General features: G+C 34.9%; 1 protein-coding gene and 1 long non-coding RNA gene across 3 annotated transcripts in view; one reads left to right on the top strand and one right to left on the bottom strand.

The window, feature by feature from the left end:
- il16 (interleukin 16) overlaps positions 1–20367 on the bottom strand; it is a 123526-nt gene that overhangs the window by 30009 nt on the left and 73150 nt on the right. The window lies entirely within an intron of this gene.
- LOC133541173 (uncharacterized) overlaps positions 1–20367 on the top strand; it is a 69652-nt gene that overhangs the window by 11971 nt on the left and 37314 nt on the right. The window lies entirely within an intron of this gene.

Raw genomic sequence — 20367 nt, 5'->3', positions numbered from 1 at the left:
TCCTTTGAGACATTTGTGATTTAGGGCTATATAAATAAAAATTGATTGATTGATAGATTAATGTTTTTATTGTATTTTTTGGATGGAACAATTTTACTTTGAGCAAGTTGCAAACAGCCCCTTTAATGCTCTTCAACGTTCACACAATCAAAAGGACGTCATATAACATAAATAAAGGAGTGAATAATCATTGAACTAATGAACACACAGTGGCTATGGAGGCTATTCAGTATATGTACAGCAGAACATAACCATACTATAACATAACCATGTCATGTACGAACGTGTTCATCTCATTCTGTGCTAAACACTAACATAAACAAGTTTGCATACTTTTACTTCCAGGTATGATGGAAATATCAATACTGAGAACCATAAGAGGATCATTAAATCAGTATTCCATTAAATGAGAGCTATTAAGTCAAGTCATAACAGAGGCTTTATCATCCAGAACAACATTTGAGCTGCAGTGTGGAACAGGAGTTGAGTCATTAAGTTGTTGTTTAATTAAATAAGCTCATTCATGAAGCTCAATTAACCATTCATATTAGAAATATGTTTTCAACTTGGATTCATCCAGTTCTCCTCAAACAGTGGTGGCGGGGGTAGGGGTAGAGGGGCGCGGATCGATGCATTGGTGCGTGTGACCCCAGGGAACATGCTTTATCAGAATCATGCAATAACCTCGCTTTGAAAAGCTATGCACTACCAAATGTGCTCATTTTAGCCATTCATCATGACTTCTCATTTGTTTTTACATTTTTGACATAGCCAGTCCAGGAATACAATTAATCAGCTGTCAAAAGTCCCCCTCCTAAAACAAGTAACCCACAAAAATTATATCCATCCATCCAGCCATCCATTTTCTACCGCTTATTCCCTTTGGGGTCGCGGGGGGTGCTGGTTTCTATCTCAGCTACAATCGGGCGGAAGGCGGCGTACACCCTGGACAAGTTGCCACCTCATCACAGGGCCAACACAGATAGACAGACAACATTCACACTCACATTCACACACTAGGGCCAATTTAGTGTTGCCAATCAACCTATCCCCAGGTGCATGTCTTTGGAAGTGGGAGGAAGCCGGAGTACCCGGATGGAACCCACGCAGTCACGGGGAGAACATGCAAACTCCACACAGAAAGATCCTGAGCTGGGGATTAAACCCTGACAACTCAGGACCTTCGTATTGTGAGGCAGACGCTCTAACCCCTCTGCCACCGTGAAGCCCCAAAAATTATATATAAAGTAAAAATAAAAAAGAAGCATGAATCAATGAAATAAGTACAGGCAAATATTGATATAAAGCCACAGACAACTGCACTCCTGAATGTCCCCAACACAGCAATATGTGCAGCAATTTCTCACAATCAGACAAGAGGCCTTTTAATTACTTTTCAATCGGGTGTATATTTAAAATCAGTCACCGTGAGGAATGAGGAGCACACTGTGCCGCAGTGCGCAGGGACCTCTAAAAGTTGCAACCCCTTACAACATAAATGTTAAGTTTATTATTACAGTATATACTCTATGGCAGTGGTTCCCAAATGAGGGTACGTGTACCCCTGGGGGTACTTGAAGGTATGCCAAAGGGTACGTGAGATTTTTTTTAAAATATTCTAAATAAATAGCAACAATTCAAAAATCCTTTATAAATATATTTATTGAATAATACTTCAACAAAATATGAATGTAAGTTCATAAACTGTGAAAAGAAATACAACAATGCAATATTCAGTGTTGACAGCTAGATTTTTTGCGAACATGTTCCATAAATATTGATGTTAAAGATTTCTTTTTTTGTGAAGAAATGTTAAGAATTAAGTTCATGAATCCGGGTGGATCTCTTTTACAATCCCCAAAGAGGGCACTTTAAGTTGATGATTACTTCTATGTGTAAAAATCTTTATAATTGAATCACTTTTCAACAAGTTTTTAGTTATTTTGATATCTTTTTTTCCAAATAGTTCAAGAAAGACCACTACAAATGAGCAATATTTTGCACTGTTATACAATTTAATAAATCAGAAACTGATGACATAGTGCTGTATTTTACTTCTTTATCTATTTTTTTTCAACCAAAAATGCTTTGCTCTGAATTGCACTTGAATTAAAAAAATGATCATAGGGGGTACATCACTGAAAAAAGGTTGAAAACCACTGCTCTATAGCCTCATTATACAATACTACATTCATTATTTTAGGTGGATGATTATTTGTATAATTTTTTCAAATATTTTAAGTTGTTTATATTCAATAACTTTATAATGATACATAATAAAGTCCAAAAAACACATGAAACATAGGTGGCGACCATTTAGTTCTAGTACAACTTTTTTTTATTTTGCTGATTATTTTAGAATAATTTTCTATATATAATTTTGGTGAATATACATGACATTGTCTCAAAACACAAATGACTAATAGGTGTTGTCCAGTTGAGCATGACATGGATTGTATTTTGGGGAAAAATATTTTACTGATTTTAGAAAATTATTTTTCAAAATACATTTTCAATAGCTTTGTTATCATACAATATACTGTATCAACTCCAAAATACATGACTTGTAGATAGTGTCGAGTTGTTCCTACTACGTATCGTATTTTTGTGCAAAATTATTTTACAGATTCTTAATTATCATTATTTTTTTTCAATAACTTTTACTGATATTTGAGAATGATTTCAAATATTTGATTTTCAATAACTTTCAGAATATGCAACATATCACACAAATCACTAGACTTATAGACAGTGTCTAGTTCTTTCTACTACAAGTCTTATTTTGCGGAACATCTATTTTGATGATTTTTGGAATGTATTTAAAATGTTCAATTATCGAAATCTTTGAGACTGTACAATATATCTTCTCGAAAATAACATGATTTATAGATGGTGTCTTGTTCTTTCTACTGCAAGTATTAGTTTGGGGAACAATTGTTTTAATTTTCAATGGCTATAGGACTAAGTTTATAAAACACATCTCAAAAAACACGATAATGTCTAGTTGTATTTAGTTTTTTTCTAAATATTTAAAATTTTAAATAGCTTTAAGATTATACAACATATCTTAAAAATCACATGACTTATAAATAGTGACTAATTATGGAATGGATTAAGCAATGCAATCAAACAATGTACTAATATGATCCACTTCAAGAAACTCTTCAGACGTAAAGTGTTTACAAAGTACAAAAAAGAAGAACCATGATAAACATTCTGAATTGATTTCATCCATCCCTTCATTCATTCTCAAAATAATTTATCTTATCTTACCATATGAAATGTAACTTACTTCACCAATTATGATTGATTTATCTATTTTTATTGAGATTACTTATGGAGTATATTGTGAATAAATTGAGAACATGAAGTGAACAAAAGTTTTAGCAACTGTTATGTAAAAGAAAAGGGGTAGGATTAAATGAGCTCTGCTTCTTCCTACTCCTTTTCAAACAAGTTGAAAAGAGAAACTGGAAATGGTGATGTATCATCTTGTATGCTTGCATGTTTGAAATAAACTCAAACTCAACTCAGCTCAACTCAACTCAATTCAACTAGTTCTTTCTACTCCAAGTCTTATTGTGCCAAAAAGTTATTTGACTGAATTTTAGAAAAAAAAATAAATTGTTAATTTTCAGTAGCTGTAAGACTATAGGACATTATATAATTATAGATTGTGTAATCTTTTTCTACTACAAGTCTTATTTTGCAGAAAAGTTATTTCAATGATTTTGAAGAATATTTAACATTTTCAATAGCTCTGACACTGTAAGACTATAAATCAATAAATCAATCAAAGTTTACTTCTATAGCCCTAAATCACGAGTGTCTCAAAGGGCTGCACAAGCTACAACGACATCCAAAGACTATTTCAGAAATCACATGACTTATAGCTAGTGTCTAGTTCAGGGGTGCCCACACTTTTTCTGCAGGCGAGCTACTTTTCAATTGACCAACTCGAGGGGATCTACCTCATTTATATATATCATTTATATTTATTTATTTATGAAAGAGACATTTTTGTAAACTAGTTAAATGTGTTTAATGATAATACAAGCATGTGTAACACATATAGATGTCTTTCTTTCACAAAGACAAGAATATAACTTGGTGTATTACCTGATTCTGATGACTTGCATTGATTGGAATCAGACAGTAATGATGATAACGCCCACATTTTCAAATGGAGGGGAAAAAAAGTTGTCCTTTCTGTACAATACCACATGAAAGTGGTTGGTTTTTGGCATCTAATTCATCCAGCTTCCATACACTTTATAAGAAAAACATTGGCGGCAAATTCCATAGCTTGCCTGATTGACATTCACGGCACCCGAGGGTCTTGTGAGATGACGCTGGCTGCTGCCAGTTCATTATTATGAAAAAATGACAGAGAGGAAGGCGAGAAACACTTTTTATTTCAACAGACTTTCGCGCCGTCCCTTCCGTCAAAACTCTAAAGGCCGACTGCACATTTCCTATCTTCACAATAAAAGCCCTGCTTCATGCTGTCTGCGCTAACAAAATAAGAGTCTCGGAAAGCTGGCGTGCACAAGTGATGTGCACGCCAGCTTTCTGAGGGATTGCTTATAGATGGTACCAGGTTCTTTCTACAACAAGTCCTATTTTGAAAAAAAGTTTTTTGTTTAAAAAATATAGAACATATACCCTCAAAAATCATCGTAATACATTTAAATTTTCACAAGCTTTAAGACTTTACAAACAACATATAATCTCAAAAAACAAATCACTTATAGATAGTGCCTAGTCTTTCTACTACAAATCCTATTTCGGGAAAACAATTATTTTACTGATTTTTGAGGAATATTTAAAATGTTCAATACCTTAAAAACTGTACAATAGTTCTTTTAAAAAATCACATGACTTATAGATCGTGCCTACCTCTTTCTACAACAAAAACTATTTGGGACAAAAGTTATTAAACTGATTTTTGAGGAAAAAAAAAAAAAATTTCAATAGTCTTAAGATATAAAACATCTCATCTCAAAAATCACATGACATATAGATAGTGTCTAGTTCTTTCTACTACAAGTGTTATTTTGAGAAGAAAATATTTTATTAATTTTTGAAAATTATTCAAATATTTCAATGTTCAATAGCTTTAAGACTATACAACATATAATCTCAAAAAACACATGACTTATATATATCCATCCATCCATCCATTGTCTACCACTTGTCCCGTTCGGGGTTGCGGGGGTTGCTGGAGCCTGTCTCAGCTGCACATGGGCGGAAGGCGGGGTACACCTCATCGCAGATGACTTATATATAGTGCTAAGTAATTTTTCTGCAAGTACAAAAGTTTTTTTGTATTATTTTCTTAAAAATATTAAACATTTTCAATTTCTTAATAGCTTAAATACTGAATAATAAATCTTTTCAAAAATCCCATGACTTAAAGATAGCACCTAAGTCTTTCCACTACAAGTCCTATTTGGGAAAAACTGTTATTTTACTGACTTTTGAGGAAATTTTAAATTTTTTATTTTCAATTACCTAAAAACTGTACCATATATCTTCTCAAAAATCACATAACTTATAGATTGAGCCTAGTTATTTTTTTTCCAAAGTCTTCTCTTGAAAAAAACTTATTTTAATGATTTTTGAGGAATATTTAAAATGTTCAATAATTTGAGACTATACCACATATCATCTCAAAAACCACACTCTAGTTTTTTCTACTAAAAGTCTTATTGTGCTGAAAAGTTGTTTTATTGATTTTTGAGGAATATTAAAAATATTTAATTTTCAATAACTTTAGGACTGAACAATTTATAATCTCAAAAATCATATGACCTATATATAGATGGTGTCTAGTTATTTCTATTTTATTATGGGGGGAAATTATTTTAATATTTTTTGAGGTCAATGCAATTTTTTAACATTTCTCACAAATCTGAAACATTTTTTCCCATACAATAAGACTTAAAGTCGGAAAAAACAGATACTATCTATAGGTCATGTGATTTTTGAGATGATATGTTCTATAGTCTTAAAGTTATTGAAACATTTTGAGAAAGTATCAGTATACCTTCTCTCCAAAATGGACTCGTAGTAGAAATATCTATTTATAAGTTGTGTGATTTTTGAATAGATATACTGTATTGAAAATGTAAAATTTTACATATTTCTCAAAAATCATTAAAATATATTTTTCTAAAAATAAGACATCTAATAGAATGTGCTAAACCCTATCTAATAGGCATGTGATTTTTGAGATGATAAAGTATTTAAACAATCTTTAAACATCTTTAAAATATTCTCTTAGCAAAATAAGACTTATATTTGAAAGAACTAGACACTATCTATAAGTCCTTGTTTTAGTTTTAGTTTTTTTTAGATTACATGTTCTAAAGTCTTTAAGCTATTGAAAATGGAAAATATTAAGCTTTTGTCAAAAATCAGTTCAATCATTTCTGCCCCAAATAGGACTTGTTGTAAAAAGAACTAGGTGCTTATATTTAAGTCATGTGATTTTTGAGAAGTGAATTGTAGAGTCTTTAGGCTTTTGAAAATTGAAAACTTTCAATATTTCTCAAAAATCTGTAAAGTAACTTTTCCCCCAAATAAGCCTTGTTTTAGAAAGAATTAGGCACTATCTATAAGTCAGGTCATTTTTGAGAATATAAAGTGTACAATCTTTAAGATATAGAATATCTTAAACATTCCTCAAATATAAATAAAATACATTTTCCTTAAAATAGGACTGGTACTAGAATGAGCTGGATGCTATCTATAAGTCATGGGATTTTTGAGATATGTTCTATAGTCCTGGAGCTTTTGAAAATATATTTGTTTTAAATATTTCTCAAAAATCAGTAAAATAACTTTCCTACAAAATAAGACTTGTACTAGAAAGAATGAGGCACTATCGATACTTCTTGTGATGTTTGAGAATATATATTGTATACTTTTTAAAATATTTAAAAATGTTAAATTTTAGATATTTTTCAAAAATGATAAAAAATAACTTTTAACCCAAAGAGCTAGACGTTATCTATAATTACTGTGATATTTAAGAAAATATATATTGTACAGTGTTTAAGCTTTTGAAAATGTATATTTTTAGATATTCCTCAAAAATCATTGAAATAATTTCTTCTCCAATAGGACTTGTAGAAAGAACTGGCCATTCTCTATAAATCATGTGATTTTGGAGAGTAAATATTTTACAGTTTTGAAGCTTTTGAAAACTGCATATTGTAAAATATTCCTCAAAAATCTGTAAAATAACCTCCATCCATCCATCCATTTTCTACCGCTTATTCCCTTTGAGGTCACGGTGTCACGCTCGTGCCTACCTCAGCTACAATTGGGCAGAAGGCGGGTTACACCCTGAACAAGTCACCACCTCATCGCAGGGCCAACACGGATAGACAGACAACATTCACATTCACACACAAGGGCCAATTTTGTGTTGCCAATCAACCTATCCCCAGGTGCATGTCTTTGGGGGTGGGAGGAAGCCGGAGTACCCGGAGGGAACCCACACATTTACGGGGAGGACATGCAAACTCCAAACAGAAAGATCCCGAGCCCGGGATTGAACGCAGGACTACTCAGGACCTTCGTATTGTGAGGCAGACGCACTAACCCCTCTGCCACCGTGAAGCCAAAAAATAAACCAATCCCCAAAATATGACTTGCAGTAGAAAGAACTTGGCACTATCTATAAGTCATGTGATTTTTGAGAATGTATGTTGTACAGTCTTTAAACTATTGAAAATTGAATATTTTAAATATTTCTCAAAAATCAGTAAAATAACTTTCCCCCCAAATAGGACTTGTATCAGAAAGAACAAGGCACCTCCTGTAAGTGACATCTTTTTTGAGCTAATTTGTAGTAAAGTCTTGAAGCAAATTAAAACATTTTATATTTCTCAAACATCTTTTAAATAATGTTTCCCAAAAATAAGACATGTAGTATGTTCTACTAAACACTATCTAGAAGTTATGGGATTTTTGAGATACTTTTTTGTCGTCTTTAACCTATTGAAATGTTTCAAATTGAAAATATGTCTCATAAAATTGTAAAATAAATGTGTTCTACCCAAAATAAGTGTCAGGGTTATTAGGTGATGAACCCCAAGATGCAGAGATGGAGGCAGGCATTGAATGGGAAAACATGATTTAATTAAATACTAAGACACAAACAAAACCAAAAGGGTACAAACACAAAGCATGCACGAGGCAGATAATCAAACCAAAGGAGCTAGCCTGGGAGCTAGAAAATAACGAATAGGAGCTTAGCGTGGAAGCTAGCGGGTAGCGAACAGGCAAACAGAAGTCATACTTGTATAATGAAAATAAAACGGAAGCAGGGAACAAAAAACCAGTAAGCTACAAACATCAACTGAATATAGCTTACCGCTACGCTGCAAAGACAAGGTACGACACGACAGGAGCGATAACACATCACAAGAGCGACTAGACGTGACATTGACAAGACACTAATCCAGCAACTGACACGAGACAAAGCAGGTACAAATAGGAGCAGGCTGATTGGCAACGGTTGTGGCCAGGTGCCAATCAGCCACAGCTGAGGAGGAACACAGCACTCAGGGAACAAGACAAGAAGCTGACAAAATGAGAGCACTAGACAGGAACTAAAGACTGGAGATACTAAACACAGAGGAAACAGACAAATGCAGAGGAAAAAACTAAAACATAGACAAACTGTCATGGGAAAGCCTGACAATAAGACTTGTAATATGTTCAACTAGATACCATCTACATGTCATGTGATTTTTGAGAAAATATACTGTATGGTCCTAAAGCTATTGAAATGTTTATATCTGTTATTATTTCTCAAAAATCCATTTATTAACTTTTCCCCAAAATAAGACTTGTAATACGTTCAATTAAACTCCATCTTGAAGTCTTGTGATTTTTGAGACGATATATTGGTTATTCACAGAGCTATTAAAAATGGAACATTTTATTATTTCTCAAAAACCCACAAAATATTAACTATCCATCCATCCATTTTCTACCGCTTATTCCCTTTCGGGGTCGCGGGGGGCGCTGGCGCCTATCTCAGCTACAATCGGGCGGAAGGCAGGGTACACCCTGGACAAGTCGCCACCTCATCGCAGCCCACAAAATATTATTATTTTGAAATTAGACTTGCCGTACAAACAACTGGTGACCATCTATGTGTGGTGCAGTCTGTGAGACACTGTGATGTACAATTATGAAGCTATTGAATGAATAGCGGGGCAGCGCGGTGAAACAGTGTTTAGTGTGTGCCTCACAATACGGAGGTCCTCGGCTCAAGCCTATGTCTTTCTGTTCGGAGTTTGCATGTTCTCCTCGTGACTGCGTGGGTTCCCTCTGGGTACAAACACAAAGCGTGCACGAGGCAGATAATCAACCTCCAAAGACATGCACCTGGGGATAGGTTGATTGGCAACACTAAATTGGCCGTAGTGTGTGAATGTGAGTGTGAATGTTGTCTGTCTATCTGTGTTGGCCCTGCGATGAGGTGGCGACTTGTCCAGGGTTTACCCTGCCTTATGCCCGAGTGCAGCTGGGATAGGCTCCAGCCCCCCTCGCAGCCCCGAGAGGGACAAGCGGTAGAAAATAGATGGATTGATGAATCCATACAAATTCTAAGAATAACATCTCTTCCTAGCACAGTCTTGCATTGTTAACTAATATGATACATTGTACCTCTCAAATTATTATAGAGAATTGACAATGTATAATTTAGATTTTTTTGTTTTTATTATGCATTTTCTTTGTAGATGGTTCCTAATCTGAGCCTCAACTGTTGAAAAATCACATGGACAGGTTTCCTGCCTGGATTGCAGATTGTATTGCTGAAAATGTTTTTTGGGGTTTTTGAGCGAATGAGCTGTTATCTCCGAATTTGCTCTTTCTAACTTTACCGCAGTCACCGAGGGTCCGGTGGACAGAGTTCAGCGTGGTCAAGTTTAAGGACCTCCTGCAATAATTGAGCAGTGAACTTAGTCGGACGGAGGCCCACACAGCCCTCGGGAAGGCCCACCACTCGGACATTATTCCACCTGGAGCGGCCCTCCAGATCATCACATATTTTAGAGAGGAGATCAACGGTGGCAGTCAGCATGTTGACGCCAGCGCCGAGTTCGGTCAGTTCGTTAGCATTGGCATTAGCAGCGAGCTCCAGGTTAGCGATTAACTTGCCATAGTAGTGTGAATGTGAATTATATTTATATAGAGCTTTTCTCTCGTGACTCAAAGCGCTTTACATTGTGAAACCCAATATCTAAGTTACATTTGTAAAGCAGTGTTGGTGGCACTGGGAGCAGGTGGGTAAACTGTCTTGTCCTAATACACAACGGCAGTGACTAGGATGGCACAAGCGGGGTTCGAACATGGAACCCTCAAGTTTCTGGGCACGGCCCCTCTACCAACCAAGTCTACCAGCTATAGTACGAGAGAATGATCTCGAAAGGCTCAACTACAGCCCCATTTCTCCTCTAATAACGGATTGTCGTTTATCTTCCAAATTCATAACCTACAAAGCGGAATTTGCTGGCACAATCCACAAAAAGAACATGAGACACATGAGAGGACAGTAAAAAGTATGGTACAGTTGACAGCTGTGCCAATAAAATATAAAAAAAGGTCACATATCCACGGAGCCCCCGCTAAGCACGCCTTGCAACGACCATACTCAACCAGAAGTGTCCGACTTTCTCAATTTGATTTACAAAAATGAACACAAATTGTTTTATAAACATTTTTTGTAGGTCAGTGTTTTTTATATATTGTGCTCCAAAATTAATGTTACTGATCAATTTGATTGTATTATTCTTTATTGAGTTTAAACATTTGTATTTGTTTAGTCGGGGTGTTGGAAACAATCAATTCGAATTCAAATCGCGATTCCCACGTTGTGCGATTCAGAATTGATTCTCATTTTTAAAAAATCTAATACATTTTATTTTTCTATTTTTATTTTTTTTAATTAACCAATCCAACAAAACAATACACAGCAATACCATGACAATGCAATCCAATTCCAAAACCAAACCTGACCCAGCAACACTCAGAACTGCAATAAACAGAGCAATTGAGAGGAGCCACAAACACGCCACAGAACAAACCAAAAGTAGTGAAACAAAAATGAATATTATCAACAACAGTATCAATATTAGTTATAATTTCAACACAGCAGTGATTAAAAATCTCTCATTGACATTATCACTAGACATTTATAGAAATAAAACAAAGAACAATAGTGTCACAGCTGCTTACACTTGCATCGCATCTCATAAGCTTGACAACACACTGTGTCCAATGTTTTCACAAAGACAAAATAAGTCCTATTTTTGGTTCGTTTAATGGTTTAAACAAATTTACGTTATTGCAATCAGTTGATAAAACATTGTCCTTTACAATTATAAAAACGTTTTACAAAAATCTACTAAGCTGCTTGCATGTCAGCAGACTGGGGTAGATCCTGCTGAAATCCTATCTATTGAATGAATACAGAATCCTTTTGAACCGAAAAAATATCGTTTTTGAATCGAGAATCGCGTTGAATCGAAAAAATCGATATTGAATCGAATCGTCAGACACCCAAAGAATCACAGCCCTTTTGTTAAGTAACAAATGGTTCAAGTTAGTCAAATCATTTTTAAGTTTAGGATTTTTCTTTTTCTTATCTGGCAAATTGATGCACTTTAAATATTTTATATTGCAGACTAAAAACACAATGTTAAAGTGATTTTTGTAAGTTGATCTATATTTATTTCTATTTTCTTTGTTTTAGTATATAATGTTAATAAGAAGACAATGTTATGAAAGGTGTACAGTTTTATAGACAAATGTTACTATTCATAGTAGGAGGATAGGGGGTGGGGGGCGGGGGGGCACAACATCTTTTCTTATTCCTCGGGGGGCATAACAGAAAATAACTGAGTTGCATCGAATTAATCTAAGGGGAAGATTCAACCATTAAAAGGTGAAAGCAGGCAACATGCTTTTTTTTTTTTTAAATGATCACCTACATCCCGTAAGAGAAATTTCATGATCTTTCTCACAGCTTGGCATAAGTTGCTGAAGATAGGTATGCACTGGAAAGAGAGCACTGTTAGATACTATTCTATCTCCAATATGTAGATCAAAATACAGTATTCAAATACATTAGGGAGTGTGAAGCATGACTTGTAACAGACAACAATAGATAAAAAAAAATGATGTGGAAAACTAAGATAAATGAAACATGTGAGCAACATAAGGCCTGTGAGCACATCAGTATCACACCTGTCCGAATCTGACATAACAAGTACATGGCTTATTAAAAACAGCATCAGTAATTTCCATTACATTGCTGTTGTAATCCAATTTGATTTAAATAAATAAATAAATAAATAAATGGGTTGTACTTGTATAGCGCTTTTCTACCTTCAAGGTACTCAAATTTGGCCCACTTACAATTAAAATAATACAAATCTTGGAAATAGCGGAACAGATTGCCAATGCAATAAATAGTAAACAGTGTGCAGCTGCAGTGTTTATGGCTCTAACACAGACCTGGGCAAATTATGCGGCCTGTTGAGCTTTTCAATCTGGCCCGCTGGACAGTCCCAGATCATTTTTTAGATCTTTAAGATGAAAACTGTAGCTGCCATTATTATGTGCAGTCATGTTTACTAATGACCGTAAGTCTTCAACTATACAACATATTTCGATGGTTGGAATCGGCGCTTATGGATGATATATTAGTTACTATGGTAATCTAATTAGTTACTATAGTCATCTAATTAGTTACTATGGTCATCTACGTCACAGCAACTCAGACGAGGCACCAAGCAGTGTGGGCGGGAAGCGTTTCCACAGACGCGGAAGGAGATTTTCACAACAAAAAGTTCTAAAGCTCAGTGATATATATAATAGAATACCGTATTTTTCGGACTATAAGTCACAGTTCTTTTCATAGTTTGGCCGGGGGTGTGACATACACTCCAGAGCGACTTATGTGTGAAATTATTAACAGATTATCGTAAAATATCAAATAATATTATTTTTCTCATTCGCGGAAGGGACAAAGAAAATGTCAGCAATCGTCACACATATGTCAACCAATAAGAATTCGGCAGGGGAAGGTCATGGCAGAAGTGCATTGTGGGTCATGGGATGCTAACTGCTATATGCTGTATGCTACTGCCATAGCTATTAAAATGGATCATTTCATCGTTGGCGGTAACTTATAAAAACTGAGAAGGGCTAAACAAAAATGGCACCGAAAGGGAAATCATGTACTGCAGATTACAAGCTGGACGTAGTGAAATATGCAGCGGAAAACGACAAGAGGAAGCGGCGCATACTTTTGAAGTTGACAGAGTTGTTTAGAAGCGACATCGAGGAAGAACATTTCATTGGATTTATCGATTAAGAAGGACGGATTGTTTGGTAAACGTATAACATGTTCTATATGTTATAGTTATTTGAATGACTCTTACCATAATATGTTACGTTAACATACGAGGCACCTTCTCAGTTGGTTATTTATGCTTCATATAACGTACACTTATTCAGCCTGTTGTTCATTATTCTTTATTTATTTTAAATTGCATTTCAAATGTCTATTCTTGGTGTTGGATTTTATCAAATGAATTTCCCCCCAAAATACGACTTATACTCCAGTGCGACGTATATATGTTTTTTTTCCTTCTTTATTATGCATTTTCAGCCGGTGCGAGATATACTCCGGAGCGACTTATGATCCGAAAAATACGGTAGAAAGTACTTTATTGATTCCTGGGGGAAATTCAGCAAATATCAGATATATCAGATTGTAGGTGGGTTTATTTTGTACCCTTCACGTTCATATTTTATTGTTTGTTGCATTTTTGTTGCGTTTCACTTGATTGTAGAATATGTCGATCGAAAGGGGCTGTGACATTCATATTTTGTCAATATTCAGTGTTTTATCGTTAATAGAAAAATGTAAAGTTCCATTACGTCTTTTAACGGTGGTCTGTCCTAACGTTTTTAGCATTCAATCAGACATTATTGTGAGGTTTTGTATTTGTGTTCCTAAAAATAGATATATCGGCCCCCAGACACATTTTTTTTTCTAAATGTGGCCCCCGAGTCAAAATAATTGCCCAGGCCTGCTCTAAAAAAGCATTGGACACAACTGATCTTAATATCTTAATCAACACATTAGAAAGGTATTGCATCAGAGGGTTGGTCTTGAGCTGGGTACGAAGGAACTTATCTAACAGGGAGCAAAACATGAAGATAAGTGAACACAAGTTTACAGCGCTAAATATATCTTGCAAAGTACCCCAAGGATCAATACTGGTACCAAAATTGTTCACTCTCTATATAAACGACATTTGTAAAGTTAACAAGGAGTTAAAGTTAGTACTATTTGGAGAATACACAAGTGTGTTTTGTTAGGAGAGATCATACAGAAACTAATACAAATAATAACAGAATAAATGAACAAATTAGAAAGATGGTTTGACAATAACAGATTATGAATTTCAGTAAAATTAAGTTTACACACCAAAGTGTTTGACCGAATTAAACATGCAAAGATGATTGAAAGTTTCTCGGACATTGGAACAGATGATACAGACACTCAATAACAAAGTGAAGTTAATCATATTTATATGGAGCTTTTTCTCTCTAGAGCAGGGGTCACAAACCTTTTTGAAACCAAGAGCAACTTCTTGGGTACTGATTAATGCAAAGGGATACCAGTTTGATACACACTTAAAAAAAATGCCAGAAATAGCCAATTTGCTCAATTTACCTTTAAAAAATATATATATATATATATATATATATATATATATATATATATATATATATGTATATATATATATATATATATATATATATATATATATATATATATATATATATATATATATATATAAAATGGGTATTTCTGTCTGTCATTCCGTCACACATTTTTTTTCCTTTTACGGAAGGTTCTTTGTAAAGAATAAATGATGAAAAAAAACACTTAATTGAACGGTTTAAAAGAGGAGAAAACAGGAAAAAATTAAAATTTTATTTTGACACATAGTTTATCTTCAATTTCGACTTTTTAAAATTCAATATTCAACAGAAAAAAAGAAGAGAAAAACTAGCTATTTCGGAGCTTTTTGAAAAAATCAAAAAGAGAATTTATGGAACATCATTAGTAATATTTCCTGATTAAGATTCATTTTAGAATTTTGATGACATGTTTTAAATGGGTTAAAATCCAATCTGCACTTTGTTTGAATATATAACAAATTGGACCAAGCTATATTTCTAACGGAGACAAATCATTATTTCATCTAGATTTACCAAAACAAAAATTTTAAAATACGATTTACATTTGAGTCTACAAATTTTCTAGATTTGCCAGGATAATTTTTTAAAAGTTTAATCATAATAAGTTTGAAGAAATATTTCACAAATATTTTTCGTCAAAAAAACAGAAGCTAAAATGAAGAATTAAATTAGAACTTATTATTCTTTACAATAAAAAAAATAAATTTACTTGAACATTGATTTAAATTGTCTGGAAAGATGAGGAAGGGATTTAAAAGGTAAATAGATATGTGTGTTTAAAAATCCTAAAATCATTTTTAAGGTTGTATTTTTTTCTCTAAAATTGTCTTTCTGAAAGTTATAAGAAGCAAAGTAAAAAAATAAATGAATTTATTTAAACAAGTGAAGACCAAGTCTTAAAAATATTTTCTTGGATTTTCAAATTCTATTTGAGTTTTGTCTCTCAGAATTAAAAATGTCGAGCAAAGCGAGACCAGCTTGCTAGTAAATAAATACAATTTAAAAAATAAAGACAGCTCATTGGTAAGTGCTGCTATTTGAGATATTTTTAGAACAGGCCAGTGGGCTACTCATCTGGTCCTTACGGGCTACCTGGTGCCCACGGGCACCGCGTTGGTGACCCCTGCTTTAGAGAGTAGACTCAACTCACTTTACATTGTGAAACCCATTGTCTACATTTTTAAGATACATTTAAACCACTAAGGGTGGCACAGATAGCAAGGTGGGTAAAGTGTCTTGCCCAAGGACACAGCGGCAGAGACTGAGATAGCAGAAGCTGGCATCGAACCTGGTACCCTCAAGATGCTGGCTTGGCCGCTCTACCATCTGACCCACGCCACCCAAGATATACTAGGAAGAGACAGCTGCAGTGAGAACTGAGCATGGAATAACAATATAATTTTAGATTAAAAAAGGAGCAAAACAAAGCTGTTTTCTTTCACCTATTATTTTCAATTCATACGATGAAATAATATTCAGAGAAATAAAAGATATGAAAGGAGTGAATATGGAGGGAACTATCATTAATAATCTAAGACAGTGGTTCTTAAACTGGGTTCGATCGAACCCTAGGGGTTCGGTGAGTCGACCTCAGGGGTTCGGCGGAGCCAGTCAAGACACACCCGACTCATCCATACTTTCCAGCTTTGAAACCTCAGAATTAGGGAGATGGGGGGAGTGGGGGTTGAGGTGGAGTGGGGGCAGGCGTGGTTGAGGTGGGCGGGGTTTGGTGGTTGCGGGGGTGTATCCCAAATGTGTTAGTCATTCTTGTTTGGTGTGGGTTCACAGTGTGGTGCGTATTTGTAACAGTGTTAAAGTTGTTTAAATGTCCACCCTCAGTGTGACCTTTATGGTTGTTGACCAAGTATGCTTTGCATTCACTTATGTGTGTGTAAAAGCCACATACATGATGTGAATGCGTCGACACGCCATTTGTATGGAGGAAAATAGGACGTGACGACAGGTTGTAGAGGACGCTAAAGGAGAATGGTTGCCCCGGGAGATTTTCGGGAGGGTTACTGGAATTCGGGATTCTCCCAGAAAAATCGGGACGGTTGGCAAGTATGGACTCATCGTGAAAATAAAAACTTCTCCATATCGGCGTATCATGGATATGGCAACAGCAGAAGTCACACTGATTTGCAGGTGTGCAATTTGTTGTGAGTTCATGCACGGTTCATTTTGTACACCAGGAAAAAATAACATATAACTTTGTCTTGAATTTGAAAAAAAAAAATAAAAACATGTTCACAAAAGAAGGGTTTGGTGAATGCGCGTATGAAACTGGTAGGATTCAGATCGTCCAACAAGGTTAAGAACCACTGATCTAAGATAAGCTGATGGTAGAATTTTTATCACAGAAAAACAATTCAGAGCTGCAAGACTTAGTAACAGCAATAAATGAGAAGAGAAAAGCATACGGAATGCAAATAAACATAAAAACAAAAGGAATGGTAGAACGCTGGCAAGTTCCAGTACCAGATATGAAAATGAATAAAGAAGGGAAACCACTACAACAAGTCAGCAAACTTCTGATGATTTTTCTTTGACGGAGAAGCAGCTCAAAAGAGAACCGTAGAAGTCCACTCTTCAATGTTGTACTTTATTTTTACATTACTGTATACAACCACTGTAGTTTAAAAATCATGTTACTTAAACTTACGTGTTGTAAAGCTGTGCTGTTTTTTAGGGAGCTAAGCATGTCAATATTTAAATTCGAATTATTTCAAAGGAGAACATTGATTTGCTTTTAGGAATATTAAGAATTCCGTCACAAAACCAGATAAACTCGTCAACCGAGGTAGCAGTGTAGTTTACAACAAGGGGTAACATAACTTTTCCCACAAAGGACAACTTACAAGAAATACCGAAGGATGTGGTGCAGCCACTTTGATACAGTTAGTAATTGAACCAAATGTTAGATACCGTTACGTTCCTACTACTGGCAATACAAATAATAACATAAAATAACATCAAACATATAAAACCAAAAAATTCATTGGGCATGTCCTGATTTGCATTTTTTTGCCTTAGACCCAATCCAATTTTGAGTCTGGATCTGAAACTTTGACTATAAATTATATGCAACACCCAAAACCAGTGAATGTGTCACGTTGTCTAAATCATAAGTAAGAGCAGAACTCAATGATTTGCAAATAATTTATTACTTATATTCAATTAAATAGACTGCAAAGACAAGATATTCAACGTTCGAACTAAGAAACTAAATTTTTTGTTGTTGCAAACAATCATTAACTTTGAATTTAATGGTGGCACCACATTGCAAACAAGTTGGCACAGGGGAATTTTTACCACTGTGTTACATGGCCTTTCCTTTTAACAACACTCAGTTAACGTTTGGGAAGCTGAGGAAACCAATTTTTGAAGCTTTTCAGGTGGAATTCTTTCCCATTCTTGCTTGATGTACAGCTTAAGTTGTGGAATTTTACGCTTCACAATGCGCCACACATTTTCAAGGGGAGACAGGTCTGGACTACAGGCAGGCCAGTCTAGTACCTGCACTCTTTCACTATGAAGTCACGCTGTTGTAACACGTAGCTTGGCATTGTCTTGCTGAAATAAGCAGGGGCGGCCATGATAACGATGCTTGGATGGCAACATATGTTGCTCCAAAACCTGTATGTACCTTTTAGCATCAATGATGCCTTCACAGATGTGTAAGTTACCCATACCTTGGGCACTAATGCACCCCCATACCATCACAGATGCTGCCTTTTGAACTTTGCGCCTATGGCAATCCAGATAGTTCTTTCCTTCTTTGTTCCGGAGGACACAACGTCCACAGTTTCCAAAAAATATTTAAAATGTGGACTCGTTAGACCACAGAACAACATCGGTCCATCTTAGATGAGCTCGGGCCCGGCAGTGTTTCTGGGTGTTGTTGATAAATGGCTTTCACTTCGCATAGTAGAGTTTTAACTTGCACTTAAAAATGTAGCAACAAACTGTAGTTACTGACAATGGTTTTCTGAAATGTTCCTGAGCCTATGTGGTGATATCCTTTTCACACTGATGTCGGTTTTTGATGCAGTACCGCCTGAGGGATCCAATGTCAAGGGCATTTAATGTTACGTGTATGGATTTCTCCAGATTCTCAGAACCTTTTGATGATATTACAGACCTTAGATGGTAAAATCCCTAAATTTTTTGCAATAGCTCATTGAGAAATGTTGTTGTTCAACTGTTGGACAATTTGCTCACATATTTTTTCACAAAGTGGTGACCCTCGCCCCATCCTTGTCTTTGAATGACTGAGCATTTCATGGAAGCTGCTTTTATACCCAATCATGGCATACACCTGTTCTCAATTAGCCTGTTCTCCTGTGGGATGTTCCAAATAAGTGTTTGATGAGCATTCCTCACCTTTCTCAGTCTTTTTTGTCACTTGTGCTAGCTTTTTTGAAACATGTTGCAGGCATCAAATTCCAAATAAGCTAATATTTGCAAAAAATAACATTTTCCAGTTCAAACCTGAAGTATCTTGTCTTTGCAGTCTATTCAATTGAATATAGGTTAAAAAGGATAAGCAAATAACTGTATTCTGTTTTTATTTACGATTTACACAATGTGCCAATTTCACTGGTTTTGGGGTTTGTATTATGATTATAAATAACACATGTTTATAACGCTTATTTCATTCAATTCAGAATTTGCAACAGTAGTACAGTGTTCCCTGCAAAGTAGAAATTATATTTATTTCATGATTTATGTGAAAATTAAATGCATTATTGTCTTTATTAGGCTGCCACACGCTCCACACAACTTTCACACACACTTAAAAACACTTACAACACACTAAAACCGACATAAATTTAACTTAAAATGTCATTTGTGACTCAGATCTGTATGTTCTCAACAATTCAACAGTAAATTATGCCATACACAGAGACCGCAGTAAGTATGTTTAAGCGAAACATTGTATAGTTGTAACTCAGATTAAGTATTAGATTTGTGCTATTGAATGCAGCTTACAATTGTTGAGCAAAATAAAGTAGATTACAATAACACAATTACTAAACAAAACTCAACTTACAAAATCAAAAACTAATATTGGATTACATTATATAATTTATCATATACTGTACATCAAACATTAATAATTTGGGTTGTAGCCTCAAAGTCCTCTTGGATCCAAGGACATATTTCCTGATTTGAAAAAAATTAAAACTCAGGAAATACCAATTATCTTTAAATGATAAGATCAACAAATATATGTACCTAATCATTTCAGTATTGTTTTGTATACATACATATATATATATATATATATATATATATATATATATATTGATAGTATCAATATTTGGATGGATCATCCATACTTTACATTTAATGCGGTTAACATGACTTCTTGTGTCATCCTTGTCAGTGTGTAGTCCTGCAGTGATAATGATACATGTAAGACATGTAGATTATTTTCAGCCAGGCAAAGGATTAATAATAGAAGCTATGGCAAGACATCCTGGCCCCTCATGAATTTCCCGCACACCCTGCATGTGTGTAACAAGGAAGTCAGAAATGTAATCGTGCCTAACCTGA

Source organism: Nerophis ophidion, linkage group LG02 (genome assembly GCF_033978795.1).
Source record: "Nerophis ophidion isolate RoL-2023_Sa linkage group LG02, RoL_Noph_v1.0, whole genome shotgun sequence".
NCBI lineage: Eukaryota > Metazoa > Chordata > Actinopteri > Syngnathiformes > Syngnathidae > Nerophis > Nerophis ophidion.
This window is presented reverse-complemented; position numbering and strand designations above follow the sequence as displayed.